The sequence below is a fragment of the Lissotriton vulgaris genome, chromosome 6 (assembly GCF_964263255.1).
Source record: "Lissotriton vulgaris chromosome 6, aLisVul1.2, whole genome shotgun sequence".
Classification (NCBI taxonomy): domain Eukaryota; kingdom Metazoa; phylum Chordata; class Amphibia; order Caudata; family Salamandridae; genus Lissotriton; species Lissotriton vulgaris.
This window is the reverse complement of record NC_141694.1, coordinates 845,408,680-845,425,969: the sequence shown is the minus strand read 5'-3', so window position 1 is coordinate 845,425,969 and position 17,290 is coordinate 845,408,680. Positions and strand designations below refer to the sequence as shown.

Genomic DNA, 17,290 nt, shown 5'->3' with positions numbered 1-17,290 from the left:
ACGCCGTACACATTCTACTAAACTCAATCCTGCTCTCATCTAGCCGTCTTCAGCATGGTTCTCCAAGGGTGGAGAACCCCAACCTCACTCCCTCTAGCTCTAAGCTGGAAAGTGGCTGCAACACAAAAGGTAGAGCGAAGATCAGAGGATGAAAACACGAGGGACTATGGCTTCATGGCGGTCAGCAATGCATCAGCCTTCCCTTATTACACAGAATGCATCTCGGAAGAGTGTGTAAACTCTTACTTTACCACACTGTGGTTTTCCACTGTACTAGCATGTGCCTTCATCTCATTTCTCTTAAGACCTTAATCTAAGTTTACAGTTAAACTTCGTACCTCCCACTGCAAACATTTAAATATAGTAGTAGTCCACCAACTATTCGGATTCAAAACTTTGGGAAACCCCATTTGAAAGTTCTTATGGGAAAGCAGGAAATGTTGCATACACCTGCTACATACTACATTGGTACATCCAGTTACTTTTAATACTGTCGAAAACAACCAAAATTAAAATCACTTCTCTTTACAAGGAAAATTCCACTTTGACAGGTTACAAATTGAAAAGAGATGTCAAAAACAACCCCTAAGTTCACAAATCCATATTAAAAGGTAAATATCTCCCTTCTTTTACCATAAGATAATAACGGAGCCAGCAGCACACTACCAAAAACTTTTGAAAATCATTGATGATCAGCAAATGCTGACTATTTCAAAGCCCGTTTTTTTCGAAATATACGGTGTTCACCAAAACATTTTTATCACGACGACACGCAACACGGGTACAGCGGACTTTCACATAGGTGGATACAGGAGTATTGAGAAATCAAAAGCAACTGAAATTTATGAATACGGGTAGGGTGTAAATCAAACAACAAAAGAAATGGTGTTCCTGTCCAACTATCACAAATGCAGTGAAGTTGGAGGGTTGAGAGTCTTTCACCATTAGAAGTGAGCTCACCTCTGAAGCGAAGTTCTGATGAAGTTTAAGAAGCAGAGTTCGGTGGCACTGAAACGCTGCTCCAGATTAAAGATGAACATTCCTTCACAACACCCTTTCCACCTACTTAAAATAGTAGCCGCGATTTCGTGATAGGAAACACTTACAGAAGGGCTGGAACAATAAATATGCATGCATGATTTAAAATTTGTTATGTGAAATCGAAAACAGAATTGGGATGAGTCTATGCCGCCCAATTTCTGTGAAGCTAAAAACGTACCCTTATGACCTAGCAAGGTTAGAATTTCTCTCTCCATCTGAATGACATTTAGGCCCATGAGGAGTTCTTGCAGTACTTGCCAAGACATTTATTAGTGATTCAACAGGACCACAGGACCATACACACACATATACGGTCCACCTTCTAAAAGCTCAAACATGTCTTTATGGCCTAGCAAGATTAGAATCCCTCCATAGTAATAACATACAGGCCATGAGGAGTTCATGGAGTACTTGCCAGGACATTTCTTCATGATCCAACAAGATTATAGGACCATACAAAAGTAATACCACACACCCTTCTGGGCTTCTACACATGCACTTCCCCAACAGCACTGAGAAAAACACAACACACATAAAACCCTAATATTCATTAATTCAGACTCCAATTCCGGATACAGTCTACAAAACATCCCAGACTAGTGAATAACTGTCCAGGCTGCGATTACACCATATCAATAGCTTTACAAATGCTGGTTAAAAGGTTCCATCATTTCTGAAAGAATCCAGGCTTGATGAAGATTTTAAAAAATACAAATCAATAAATTCAACTTGAAATAATTTAAAGGGCACCACTATCAAACAACATGAGCCAACATGAGCCTACAATCATTTCCTGGGTGATAGACATCTTTCTCAAGAATAAGCCAATAAACAAAACAAAATACAATAAAGGAGTGTGAAATTTGGAAAGAAGAGTGTCTGCTGCTAAGAAAGATATAAGACAATTGATGGACGGAATGCAGAGCAAATCAAAACATTCACCCCCAGTCAAGAGATCTGGATTAAATCAATCATTCTTTTGCTCACCATGCCACCCCAGTTTAGACCTGGCCATATGCAAATCAGTCTTGACTGTGTGCCTCATGGGAACAGTCCAGCCCAAATTGCCAAGCCAGATTCTCCCTGAACCAGAAACAAGCATCCTAGGACCGGTTTCGGGGTTTCACCCCTCATCAGCCATGAGAGCTTAAATCCATTGGCACACTGAGCCCAGGACCCACGTCTGGGTATACCCGGCATACTTAGGGCGAGGAAGCAAAAGACACACAATTGATGGATGGAATGCGGAACAATTCAAAAAATTCACCCCCAGTCAAGAGATCTGGGTTAAATCCATCATTCTTTTGCTTACTTTGCCAATGGATTCAAGCTAGCTTGGCTGATGAGGGTTGTTACCCCGAACCAGTCCCAGGATGCTTGTTTCCGGTTCAGGGAAGTCCAGGCTGGGCAGTTCGGGCTGGACTGCTCCCATGAGGCACGGGGTCAAGACTGATTTGCATTTAGCTGGGTCCGAACTGAGGTGGAGAAGTGAGCTAAAGAACAATGATGGACTCCACCCAGATTTGTGACTGGGGGCGAGTGTTTGAAAAGTTCAGCACTCCGTCCATCATCTCCTTGTGTTTGCTAATGGAGATAAGCATTCACATGTATAAGATGTTCAAAGTTGCATTTTTAAGGTACATTTATGCAAAGTCTTTATTTTGGGCACTTTAATGAAATTTAACCTCAACGATGCTTGAGATATTCTTCTCCTGTGCTGGGCCATAATAGAATTGGGTGTGGTCATGACGAGCTGAGCTCGTCATGAGCATCGAAGGGGATAATGAACTGAAATTTCACCTTGCATTACTGACAAGGAGTCCAATGTAAAACATGTACAGACTTTTGTAACATTCATCAATTTATGCTCCCAGTATATTGCTTGATTGCAACGCTATGCAGAAGAACAATACTCAATTTGTGATGATTATCAATATAACTTGACCAAAATTATATTTACAATTGGAAGAAAAAAGAAGAAAGTCAGACAGTTTTGCTCAAGTGCTATAAAGTTTTAAAGGACAACTTTATATGTATTTTCTCCAATGCATCAATTACTAAAAAGTTTTGATAGATGTCCGTGTTTTTAAAAAAAAAATGTAATAAAGGAGAATCAGTGACTATTTTTTATTCAAGGCGCATTATGGGTAACATGTTTAACCCCTAGCATGCGCAGCGAATTTTCGCGCTGTGCGGGTCATTTACATAGTGGGCGAGATTTGGACGGCCCCCGTCGTGAGCACACGCCCACTGTGACTCATGACGGCCGGGGGCCGTCCTGAGCATGCAAGGGGTTAAACTAACAGGCCCCACATTCAAAAGAAAGAAAGAAAAAAAGAGTACCTTAAGTTCTAAGACCTGGCGCAGGTGCAGATTTGTAATTTAAGACGTTCACAAGAGTTTATAGAAGACCCAGTGACTATACTCCTAGTAAACCTTTGGTAATTCCATTTTGACATGACATAATATACACATGTTCATTTGCTCATGTGCAAACCTACAAAACAAAGCACACATTCGGATGTTAAAGCTTGTTCTATTTCCTCCATTCGGAAAATATTTTCTCCTATAGAGAAACTGCTTTCCCTGCACCCTCAAATTATTTTTTGGGATGGGGATGATCCCTTCTCAATCTGGAAAACGTTTTACTCCTGCCCTTGTCAGGAATACATGTCTAACCTCTTCCAGGGTAGGACAGGAGTTGTTAAATGCCCCTAAACCAGTGTTTCCCAAACTGTGCATGGGATCACAAGCTGATTTTTGGTGGGACACAAATGTCAGAGTAATAAATAAAGATGCCTTTAAAATTGTGTGTTTAACTTGTCACATTTGTGGTCATTTAAAGACACAGGTCTAAGGTCAGGCTGCTCTATTCTTCCAGCATGGGATTGGTGTTTACTTTTCTTTCTCTGACTACAGAGTGAGACAAGTTTTTAAATTAAATTATGTGACAATGTAGTATTTTTTTTTGCCATACACAACAAAATGTAAATGCCTGTAATCAAACTGTATGCATCCAGCAGTTAAGAAAGCAAAAGTGAAGCACTATTTTGTAATTCTGGAGCGTGCGGGAAAAAGATTTTAATAGGATCAAAACAAATGAAAACACTTAGTTGGTGATGGACAAATGATCTTCATAGAAACCCGATTTCCACACATTATAGTTTGTGTGCTATATAGTTTTATCAGTAAAACTGTGTGTGCAAATGTAGTGCCCCTTTCAATGAAAAGTGTGCCGTCTGGAAAGGACAATGCTCTACCACATGATGCTTCAGTTACATTAAACAAATCTCCTTCCTAGTTTCCATTAAAGGTAGTTTGGTCGCAAACGTTTACTGTTCTAAAAAGTGGGACGTGGTTCTAAAAGGTTTGGGAAACACTGCCCTAAACGTGTAGGTTTGTGGGTTTGCAAAAATTCACAGGGGAAGCAAACCCTGGAACTAACCACTATTCAATTGTTTCCATTCCTTGTGAGGAGATTTACTGGCAAGAAAATCTACTTTCAAGAAAATGTGGTTATCAGTACAAAACCAACTTTTGCACGTGTATATCAAGAGTACATGCATAAATAGCTTCAAGAATCTGGCTCAGAACATGGACTCCGACAATCCCTTGCACAGTTCATCTGGTTTTAAATATAAACCAGCCGTGAATCTAGTGCTTGGGACATGCTCATGATTATGGCAAACAGGAGGATTGAGGCCAAGTGAAAAGAAATGATTTGCCCAAGAATTACACAATGTGCTGAAGTGGAGACGGTCAGACGGAAAGGTCTTGCTGATCCTCAGTTGCCAACCTACGCCCCAGACCAGAAATGTAATCTGGGTTTATTTACAGTAACATTTGTGAAATAGAGTGAATGCTTAAAAGTAAATTTGTCTAAGCATTTCACAAGACATCTCAGAAACTGAAGTAAACAAGAATTGGCAAAGATAAAAAGTGTTCCTCCTATGTGAAAACTATTGGTTTGTGAATGTTTTTTTTTACATGTTACATAGCAGTGTGAGACGTTGGTTGCGTGTTAAGTCAAGTCGGATATATAAAGCGCAGCTAACCACCCTTGAGGGTGTGTGGAAGTCTGTGTTGAAGATCACTGTGAGCAAGTTGTGTGCGTGCGTTTTAGTGTGTCAGTGTTAGTCGGTGGACTCTGGATAGGATTGTGCAAGTGACAAGTGGGTGCAAGAGAGAGACTGCTGGAAATTTGACTGCGATTATGTGTGTTGGGGAGTGCGTGCCTCTAGGTGCAAGTGTGTGAGCATTTGTGCCTGAGTGTGAGTGACAGTGTTTGAGTCTTTTGGTGAGTGTCTTTGTGAGTCTGGGTGGCAAACGCAGGGTAGCATAAAAATGACTTTTAAACCTACAACAATTAGCTGAATTCAACAATGTAACTGTACACTCATGTCAGCAGTTTGATAGGCAGACCATTACCATGGCTTACAGTTCCATGATTAAAGACACATTCAGCAACGAAGTTAAATGCAGGAGGTAAGTGTCCTAGTGTGATCCATGCCCACAACAATGTCCACATTTATTATCTGTACCAAAGGGAAAAAACGCAAGCTAGCCTAAAACACTGATGTTAACTTAGGAGGTCCTTATTAGAACCTGGTTTATTTTCAGCACAGAAGGTAAAAAAAAAAGCAGAGTACTCATGGTCTCTCCCACTATGCAGACTTTCTTTTACTCAGACGTGAAACCAGTCAGCAATTTACTGTAGCACAGCCAGGGAGCGGCATGCATGAGAGTGCTATCAGGCAGTATATTCCCGGATAGAATAATGTGGAGGGATGAAGTAACCTTCAACATGTAAACAGCATGCACATAATTAAAAATCAAACTACAGAGGGTTTGTGGGGGTGAAGCAAGATGGACGAAGAGCATGGGAAACGCATTGTGAGGGGTGGGGCGAAACAACACCGATCGTGAGGGAGAAAGAAGAACTGAAAACAGGCAGTGGGTTGGGGGACTGCAGAGACATGCACTCAGTAAGAATCATGTGGAAAAGTAACAAAGGAGTGCCTGAGGCCACTGGAAGGATACTGGCCACTGAAGGCAGTACTTGGTCCAGGATCCACCGCCGGACAAAGGAAACTCAGAGGCGAGGATGAGGCGCTAACCAATAGGAAACAAGGAAACTAGAGTGACGGAGAGCCACGTTGGAGCCAGCCAATGGTAAGTAAAGTGAGTAAGAGCTACATGTGAGACAGCCAATGATAGGTAAAGGTAAGCAATGGGCAGGCTCTAAGCCCCTTTTAAGATTTGTATTTATTGAATTTTAGATACAAGAGATTTCGCAAGCACAGCGCAACAGGGTTATGTGGGCTCAACCAGCATTTCCAAATAAAAGTGTTAAAGAGGGTATGATTATTCTGGCAGATTCCTCAGTAAATATACCATGATCCATAAAATACAGTAAGGAAGATAGTGAGCTCTAATACTGGCAGATCTGCTAAACAAAACTCTACCCAGTGTAGAATTGAGTTTGTTTTATAAGTTCAGATCAGCGATTTTGCAGTTAACAGGATATGGATATTGGGTATATTTATAAAGCGCAGCGTATACCAGGAGGCATCATGGCGCTAACCGTGATCCAGGTGCAAGTGGTTCAGTTGGCAAAAACCAGGTTTTTAACATCTTCTTGAAAGCAAGAAGAAGGAGACCATTCCACTTGGTGGCAGTATTCCTGACAAAGCCCCTACCACCCCATGACATCCGCTTATGGGGTGGGGGCCTGTCAGGTTCCTCTTTGAGAATACAAGTAACAACAGGATTCTCAACCAATGATGTACTTCAACTTTAAAAAGTTTAAAACACTAAAAATAACGGTTTTTAGCAAGAAAAAGTGGCAAAGTCAGGATAAAGTAAAATACGTCCAATGTTGAAACATGCATGAGTCGGAAATGCTTCGCTCATGAGCAAAAGTGAATGGTGAATCGCAGGGGGCGCTCTCTTCTGATGTCCGTATTGAGCATAGCAGAAAGGCACCCATGGTCTCCTTTTGGGTGATTACAACCTGCAAATCAGGATTTAACAATAAACAAATCTCCGCATCAATCTAGAAAGTCTATCACAAGTTTAAAAATGCTTGCCTGCATCTGCCATCACTAATTTATCACAACAACAAACGGCTGCAAAACTCTCCAGCAACATCGAATATGAATTCCGCTCATCCCACCTCTCACAAAAACAGCCAGGCAGAAAGGCACTCTCTTCTCTGACTGCCCGCTTAACAAACAGCAAGGGCTCAAACGCTACCACCCACTGACCTTGCAGGGTCTTCAGGGAGTAGCAATGTTCGTGGCACAAAGACCAGCCACCCCAACAAGTCTACCAAGGAACAGTCCGCAACACTGCAAAACACCAGGCACACTTCTAAACAGTACAAAGATATACCTGCTGTGAATACCCTTTTCCATTTTATATGTGTGATAACTGCGTTCTCGAGGTATGCCCAGACAGTGGAAAATACAAAGTCAGCTGCATGACACAATCCACCCTCCTCACCACAGCTCCAGGTCATGTCGAAAAGTAACAAAAGAGTGCCTAAGGCCAATCGTAAGATACTGGCCATTGGAAGCAGTTCTTGGTCCAGTTCCACTGCAAGACAAAGACGACTCTAAACTTGGGATGAATAATGAGGTGAGGAGGAGGAGCTAACCAATGGAAGCAGGCAACTGTAAGTAAAGTGGTGTTTGAGCCAAGGGGGTGCCAGCCAGTGGTAGGCAAAAGGTAAGTAGTGGGAGGGCTCTAAGCTCCTTTTAAGATCTGCTTTTTATTTAAATACAAGAGATTCGCAAGCACAGAGCACAATCTGTGCAGGCGAAACCTAAAAAGAAGGCAACAGTAGAGTTAAAAGAATTATTAAACCTGAACTGTGCAAGAACTTCAACATAACAAAATCTGTCTGATATTCAAAGCCCTACAGAGCCTATGATTAGTCAAGCATTTGACCGAACTGGAACCCTGGTATGTGCAGCTTTCTGTGTAATCAGAAATAAGGCACAATCAAAACCTTGCTAGACATAACATTAGCCCTGGCATAATCTGAAAGGATACAATTAGTGCTCTGATATGAAAATGCTGACAACATTTGCCACCTCACTAAGGCATCAAATGGGACAAGTTGATTTTTATACAAGACAAGTAGATTTATGAAGCTTATTGCCCCCAGACAAGTAGATATTTTACAAAATTCCACACGCCCACTCACGCCAAAGTCTCCTAGCAAATTATCAACTACACCTTGCTATCAAAACTCTCAATCAATACCTACAGACCCAACATAATCATGCAAGCAAATTCCATAGGTTTCATTCAGGGGTCCCATCTCACCTATGATGGCGACATCAAACAGGTTACAAAATACATAGATAGTAGCTACATCTGTTCAAAAAAATCTACTTCACTTCTGCCATTGTATCTGCTCTACCACAAGATTTTGTTCATTCTATTGACTAATTCAGCTCGGCCTAGTAGCCTCCACTACAAATCTGCTACCATTTGCCCATCATCTGGCAGCAAACAATGAAAAGAGATTAAAAGGCTACCAGCATATAAAAGTCTTGGAAAACTAAAAAGTGATCTTCTGAAATCATGCTGAAGGCTACACACCAAACATTCAGAAATACAGAATATCCATACCTCTGCCTCCTATACAAGTCTTCTAAACCTTTCTAGTCATTTGGGATGTCACAGGATCCTCTTGTAATTAAAACACAAATTATGGACTAAGCAAGCACTTAACAGATCTTCCTCATAAGCAGACTCTGCTATAAGGGGTCTGTGTAGGACCAGAAATTCAAATTCAGCCCACCTTCCGTTCCTTTTGTAAAGTTCTAAAAACGTTGTTCTCCTGCTTCCTAAGAGAACAATCTACTGCATGCTCATTTCACTAGTACCTGGCTTTTATGTCACTCTGCAGTTCTTTTATGGAACTCCTCAACGTACCTTCTGTGCCATCACCTCCCCTCATTTCTACACCTTTGGGTCATCGTGTGCCACTTCTCTTTATGCAAATATTCTGCTTCTTTAACTAACACATAACACAAATGCTCTTGGACACTTTAGAATTTGCTACCTGTACAGCGTTCATGCAATCCCCTTTTTATAAACATATTTTTTAAATTAATGTATTCCTTTTTAGTTAAATAAAGATATGTACAATCAGCATTAGTGATCATTTTAGTAACATGTGCAACTTCACTTTCGATCAAGCCACACATTTATCATGTATTCTCTGCTGTATCCTCAAACATCTTCATTACAAAAAGATTGGCTTGCATCAGCTTTGAACGGTAATAACCCAATATTCCCCTTGAGGTTTGCTGCTCCATGCAAACTTTGTACAAACCCAAGGATCCCTATGAATTAGAATTAAGATTATGCGTTGTCAGAGGCCACAACTACAGTAAAAAAAATGCGCATTTGGCTCATCCTGCCTCAGGAGCAGATAAGACAAGACATGGGAGGGTTTTTGCACTTTACGCGGGTGTCGTTCATCCTTTAATATTTAATGCAATGGTCACCTTACAATTAAACAGAAACTTGGAGCTCAATATTCCATTATTGTGTTATATACTCAGTCTTTCTGAGTGAGGAGAGCTTACCTAGAATCTGAAAAGGACACTCTCAGCTGAGCTGACACTAAAGCTGGCAAAGATGCTTCTGTTATTTCTGCTGGCATTGGGACGTTTCCTTGCACCTCTACTGCTAGGATCGTCATGGCTGTCCCTTTTGTACTCAAAGCACATTACTACAATGTAGATGGATTCTATGCTTGGTAAAGACTAGAATAAAGTAACTCCCTGTTTATTTTAATTTTTTTAAATAGCAAGTAATACTTTATTGCAATCAATTCTAATTTGGCTAGTTTGCTGTAAGCGGTTTACCTAGCCGCTTTAGTCTGAGACTTTTCAAATTCAGAAGCATTGCAACTTTCAACAGGTGGGTATACGAAAGAGGGGTATCGATGTGGAGGGAGAGTCTGGCATTTCTAGTTCATACAGTATATCATTTGCCCACCCTCAGACCGCTAAGTTCAAACCCACATTAGGGAGAAACTGGAAATGTACAGCATGCACTACTTCACATATTCCAGCTTCTTGGCAACATAGCATTTCAGGCGAACCCACATTTTTCCACTTTTCTCACCTATCTGGTGTCTTATTGAGTTATAGTGAAAAACTTCAGAGCGGGGAAAAGACATGCCCTCATGCCTTTCATGATTTTCATGACAAACCGAACCTAAAATCGAGGCACCGGAACAAGCCACACTTGGCTCAGATACACTGGCTGGTTGTGGCAGAGAAGGTCCAGTTTGTGGCACTGCTAATAGTTCACTTAGGGTATTAGAACAGAGGGCACATGTGTCATCGGAAATCCTTCATTAACTATAACCCAGGAAGAGTTAATGACCGAGACTCAATTTTCTAACTTCATACTTCATCAGCACCATACTCACACCCATTATGAATGCCTCCAACTCTTCAGGAATAACTGTCCTCCCATTTCTGGAGAAACCCTCTGCAGAGCCTTCAAAGCTTGCCAACTACAGACCAAACTCCCTGCTACGTTCCCAGCAAAGGACTTACAGATGCCTAACAGAGCACCTCAAGGAGCCCAAACTCCTTTACACCACTCAGTGTGGTTTCACACCCAACCACAGCACAGCACTGCCCTCACTGCCACCAAGGATGACCGCCACATTACCCTGGACAGAAGAGACATAGCAGCCTTTTTGCTCTTGGACCTCATTGTAGTGTTTAACTGTCTTCCACCTCATCCTCATCCAACACGTACACAACATCCAAGGATATACACTTTGAGTAATCTGCCCCATCTTGACAGAAGGACCCAGTTTGTCAGCCTAGCACCGAATTCCAGTGACCTCATTTGTGGAGTACCACAAAGATCTTTCCTGAGCACGGTCCTCTTCAATTCATACATGCTCTCTCGAGCCATCATCCTCTGCTCTCATGACAACGTACTCTCCAATGCAGATGACTCACAACTCATTCTCTCCCTCACAGACAAGACAAGATTCCCAGTACCCGGATCAAAATCAATGTCTGCATGACTAAACAGACCCTTCAGGATTTCGCGATTTGCCGCGAAATCGGCACTTTCGTAAAAATGCCGCGATTTTTACAAAAGTGCCAGCGAAATCTGCACTTTTGTAAAAATTCTGCGATTTTTACAAAAGTGCCCGCGAAATTGAAGTTGACATGTGGCAGTGTGTCGCTCAAAAAAACGTTCTTGTACGTGGTATAATAGAAACAAATGTTGCTCTGAAATGTTTAAAGGGCCCGGGGAGGCTTCCTTGTGTTGACGTACAAATAGCAAAGTTCTCTGGGATCTGAGAAAAAGCATTTGGTTAGCCTTGGGAAGGGCGGGAGCTGAAAGAAAGAATGGTAACGTGTGAGGGGCTGTTTCATGCTTGTACTGTCAGGGCAGAAATCTACCAGGCGCTTTGTTTCTCACCATTCTACGTGCAGGGGTCTGCACTATGGCCTGCCTATGGATTGCCCAGCCTGAATCTTCAACCTTCGGGAGCATGAGAGGGGCATGGAGTGTGAACCCCTGTTTAAATGTTTCACTTCCTCCTGGCAGGAGTAGGTGAGATCTGGACCTTTTCATGACTGTGTAGTTTTTGCTCAGCTTGCAAAGCTTCACGCCTCTTCTACTGGTTTCCTCGCTCATGAAGTGTATTTTCTTCTGCAGTGGTCAGTATCCCTGCCTTTAAAAATGGTGTCTGGATACTGATCATGACCCAACGTCCATTCTAGCCCATTGGGCATCATTTGACTCATTTGAAAGCATCACTAGCTTGTGAATGTTGCCATGAGAATTACTGGGCCTTCCCTGATTATTACCCTCTGTTTGGGGTACAGTCACAACACACTGCTGTCCGTCTTGTTAGGCTGGAGCTGTGTAGCTGCCTATATGTTTTAGTCTTAATTATAGTCATAATTTGTGCACTTGTCTTTCACACCTCCTCCACATTCACACTTCTCGTCGAGAGCACCTTTCTAGCCACCCACAGACATCACACCGAATACAGCGCTTGTTAAATAAGCACAGCCCCCCCCCCCCCCCCACACAGAGCAGCGTACTATCTGCCAGAAAGGTCATGAAGCACTATACAAGTGTTACAACACAATACAATTGAGGCTACTATGGGGTGCACCTGAGAACTGACTCGCCTCTCAGGCCACTGGCTCCATCGTCCTCAGGGAGGTGTGGCATGAATGGTTATAAGTTTATGTCTAGAAACTATGGGCCAGATGTATCAAAGGGTTTTACTCATTCTGTGTCTATGGGAAAATGCTTTAGTACACATGGTGCTATTACTTCTAACCAATGCCACTGAATGCAGCGGTACAACCTAATGTACTACAGTGAAACTCTTCCTTGTGTTAAAGAAATATACTTTTTTAATTTTGAAGAGGCTTTATCATATTTTGAGATTATGTTTGTTGCACAGAATGCATGGCAAACGCTATGATGGCGCGCATCGTGTTAGGGTTCTTAGAGCCATGTCAGCCCATTGGCTCTCTCTAATAATTTGCTGGCTTTACCCCCTCTAATGGAGGATTGCATTTCCAATGGATAACAGCCTTCACCTGTGGGCTGCTTCCTCTGTTCCAAATCCCAGGTTGCCTATTTCAAAGCAGAATACTCTGCTAAAATAGTTTCCATTGATTTAAGGCTGAGAATGAATGATTATGAGTAAAATAAAGTGCCGCTAAAATGCCGTAAAATTTTCATATTTGTGCCGCTAAATTTCCATATTTGTGCCACTAAATTTGCTAATCCATGCCGCTATATCCTGGGGGTCTGGCTAAAACCACCCACTGGATGAAGACCAACTGTCTATCTGAACAAAGACAAGACAGAAATTGTGATCTTTGGGAATAGCAATTCACTGTGAGACTCCACCTGGTGACCAACACAGCTAGGATAGACATCCACCGCCACCATCCATGCCAAGAATGTAGGGATTGTCATTGACAGCAATGGTGCCCAAGTCAAGGGCGTCACCATCATTATGCATCATGCTTCTATACCCTGAAGATGCAAATGGCTCCCAATCAGCAACTGGAAAACTGTCAAGTACTCCATGCTGGACTATAGGAACACCCTCTATGCCAAGATCAACACAAAAGTCACCAGAAGGCTGCAGACCATTCAGAACTTGCCAGCCAGAATCACTCAACCTCCTATGCCAAACTAACTACACACCACATCTGAAGGAGCTTCACTGGCTCCCCATAAACAAATGAGCACATTTCAAATGTCTCACCCATATTTTCAAGGGTCCACATAACACTGACCTAGCATACTTCAACAATTGAATCTGCTTTCACAAACTTTCCACACAACTCTGGTCATCCGGACTCCTACATGCACACATCCCAAGCATACAGAAACCAAGATCCTGTGATCAAGCCTTCTCCTGCATTGCTCTTTAAATGGGGAATGACCTGCCACTACGCAGAACATCCTCCTTCTAACGTCTTGAATTCTGCAAGAAGTTGAAGCCTTGTTTTTTAGAGAAGTCCCACCAAGCCCTAGATTTGGCTAGACTCACACCTGTTAAGCACAGGGATACCCTCCCGGGTGATTGTGCACTCTACTAATGTGTATAACATATATTAAGAGGGTCAAGTCGGGTAACATTCCCTGCTCAAGACACAGTGTGGTGCAACAATCTACTTGTAACAATGGGAGACAGAATAATGCTGTATTTCGAGGAAAAAATACTTTTGGCCGATTTGGATAGACACTAGAACAATCTGAAAAACAACGGTAAACTCAACTCGTTCATGCTCTGAACTAGCTACTTCAGAATGCATAAAATGCAGCTATAGTATACTAACCAGTTATAACCAAATGTAGCAAACAATGAAATTAAAGGAAAATCAAAAGTAATTCTCAGGAAATAATAGTTACTGTCAAATCGATCCCAGCACTCTAAGGTCATCCTTTCAAGTAAGTCGGCAGATACCCAAGTTGCTCTTTCACCCTTCTTTTAAAAGTTAGCTTTGTGCTGATGGTACAATCAGACTGAAAAGTGAGGTTACATGCTTTGTACAAGGTCATTCAAAAGACCTTGTGTGCTGGGCTGTACTGTGTTACACACATTCAACAGCATACCTGAGAATCTAAATTAAGAATGGCTGATGGCATACAAGTGCACATATTCTAACCAATGTTCTCTGAACTGGTCACCACTAATGACCAATGGTGGTGTTGTCAAAGCTTATTGCTGGGAGGCTAAAGGGCGCAGTTAGATAATGCCCATGATGCATCAGGCCCGTCCACATGCGAGCTGTTCTTAATCTGTACTTTCACCATGGACATTAAAAACTGCATAGTTACAAGAGTTATTGGGCAGGTCAAAAGAGTTGTTGCTGGCATCAGCAATCAACTCTGCTGCATGAGAAGCGTGAAACTGGTGCAGCAGACAGCCCTTCAACAGAGAAATTAAATTAATTGTGTTAATGCACCAATATATTCAAAATTATTTCTTTCTGAAAGATAAGTGACTTCACCTGTTTATATTTCAATTTACTCCTTCCTCTTTCTCTTTAGCGAAAACCTGTTGCCACCCACCTTCACTCACCCTTTTTTAAGCCTCTTTAAGACGTGTTCTCTTGAACCATTTCCAACATTGCAAAGTTCCAAAATCTTGTCTGTTAAGCTTATCAACATCAAAGTTTATTTAGTAATTTATTTATGATTAATGGTATGGCATTGTAGTGTCCTATCAGCCCCGGTACTCGCCAATAACAAAACCACACATGAGAGTAGTTGTAAATGTCTTTATTATACTGCGTGCAAGTCAGAACTCAACATTCTAAGCCTGTCTTCAACTCACCCCTCCAACACTTACGTCACGGGCCTACGGTGTACAGAGTACCAAAAGAGTTCCAGCGTTTGTTTATATTCAAGACACCACAGGCATGTTAAGAAAATTCGGAAAAACAACAAAAAGGTAGTTTTGGAAAAACAGAACACAAGGTTTAATTGGGAAAAACAGATGGGGATTTTAAAGTGGACTAAAACACTCATATACTCAAGTTAAATTTACTAAACTAGTACCCAAAGGTGCAGAGACTAAAACGAGTTTTATTTGCCTCCATTATGCAAGAATTATGGTTTGGACTACCTAAAAGTACTGTCAATTTACAAACGGAGGTATATTTTCTTGAGATGGTGTTAAACCAGTGTATACCACCATTGTTGGGTTTATACTGCTCCTCTCTCTCACTACCGCCTATTTTACGCATGCAGGTTTTGGGTCAGAGTTAGGGTTCATTTCCCAGATCCGCAACCCGTGTAGTCTGTGAGCGCGACAGGTCGATTCTATCAGTCCTACATCTATTTCCTGGTTTGCCAAAAGTACCCGGACCGAAAGCACGGATTACTACGATGAAGACAGACCGGCTTTGCGTGAGTCACCAGCCTGGTATTTCTTCCTGCTCCCAGCAAGTAAACAGGCAGACCTTTGTGTGCATATAGCGCCGTGCTGGGGAGAGGTTATAAACAGGCGCGCACATACAAGCCTAAAACGGGACTTGATCTTTTAAATGTTGGGCTTTGTGTGTGCTTGTTCTTAGGGGCCAAAGAGAACTGGGAAGGAGGGAGGTAAATCGTGTTGAAAAGCGTTTCTGCACTGTTAAATCACTGCGCGGAGAAAATGTTTACATCCGGTGGCTGTGCGCGTTTTCAGGCGGAATGTGTCATGATCAACAAGACTTCTTCAGCCCATTACTCAGCTGCCTAACTACACCATGATCCCATTTCTGAGTTGAAATCCAGCGATAAAGGAGTGTGTCCTGCCTTACATGGATCTTAGCTACCTCATATTGCAGTGGACAGGGCCGGCTTTGGCGCTGGTGGCGCCCGGTGCTACAATCTTTTTTTGGCGCCCCATCTGACCTCCTCCTCAGATTCCCTCACTTTCACCCGGACAAAATTGCCCCTCATTTCTCCATTGCCCCCTCCCCCCTCAAGGCTGGCTTTACTATTCCACTCAGTTAGCCACATAAAATACAGATCTGTTCTTTGCAGCAGGCATACTAACCCTCTGCACTACTTTATGGCAAGTCAAAACTGCTACAAGTCAAATCTCTTATCTCTCTCTTTCTAATTAATTACAAGAGTTATCATGACATTTTTACCCATGTCTGAAAGCCTGGTGCACAAGAACCATGCAGCAGGTGCTTTTAAATTGTATCTTATTGCTAAACACAGTCTCGTCTCCCCCATGATCATTCTCTTCTCAGCCGTGGTCATTACCCCCCACCCAAAATCAGTGACCAGTGCAGCTGCACCGGTGGCACTGCCTTAAAGGTCGGCCCTGGAAGGGGATCGTTTTCGATGGTTACTTTGAAGCAGGGTTCTCCAGAGTCGGTCCTGGAGAATAGGATTCATGACAGACTTTTAAGACATCTAAATTTATCTAAATGGGGATAAGCTAAAAATCAGGCATGGATAGGACCCTCCACGACCGCCTTTGGGAGAACCCTGCTTTAAAGCATGGAAACACAGCGGGCTGATGATGATCGAAGCTGGTCAACTCAAACACAGTGAAGAAGCCAGAACAGTTGAGAGGCATCTGCGACTAATCGTCTTTGTGAGATGTATGTAATAGGCTTTACAAAATACCATTCAGAATAAACGGCCACCTGGAGATCGAGAGTTTTATTTTATGTTTGCTTGTCACCATTGAAGCGAAAAAGTGGACCTTCTTCGAACAAAGTTTGTCCACCTTTGTATCTTCTTTAATTCTGGGGTAAGATCCAGCACTAAAGGGTCCTTGAAGGCTCATAGTTGCAACAATTACCACCTAGACTAAATTTTCCGCTGCACAGCAGCATTTACTAGTTGATCTCCGGTTTAGGGTGCCGGCTTCATAATTCCCAAGCAGGTCGTTTTCTGACATATCACTAGGTGATCCTTAGGAGTTTTCTGGAGTTTTTACATTTTAGAAAATACAAGGATATGAAAAACGTAATGTAAAGTCAAAACAATAGTTTGCATAATACTATTACTCAACAGCTCTAAGCAACTGAGTTTATTCTAAACTTTGCAAAGACTTTGTGCACACATGCCTGGGGCCCTTCTACTAACATTTGAGGTATATGGCCATGACCTACATATACGCCATAAAAGTGTTTCGTGAACAACCTTCAATCATATGCATGTATATTGGTCCTAAGGAATTAGAACGCTCAGCTTACTT

At 42.1% G+C, this 17,290-nt stretch overlaps 1 protein-coding gene across 5 annotated transcripts in view; it reads right to left on the bottom strand.

The window, feature by feature from the left end:
• Positions 1–17,290, bottom strand: part of ARID1B (AT-rich interaction domain 1B) — an 843,008-nt gene that overhangs the window by 755,033 nt on the left and 70,685 nt on the right. The gene's annotated exons all lie outside the window — the stretch shown is intronic.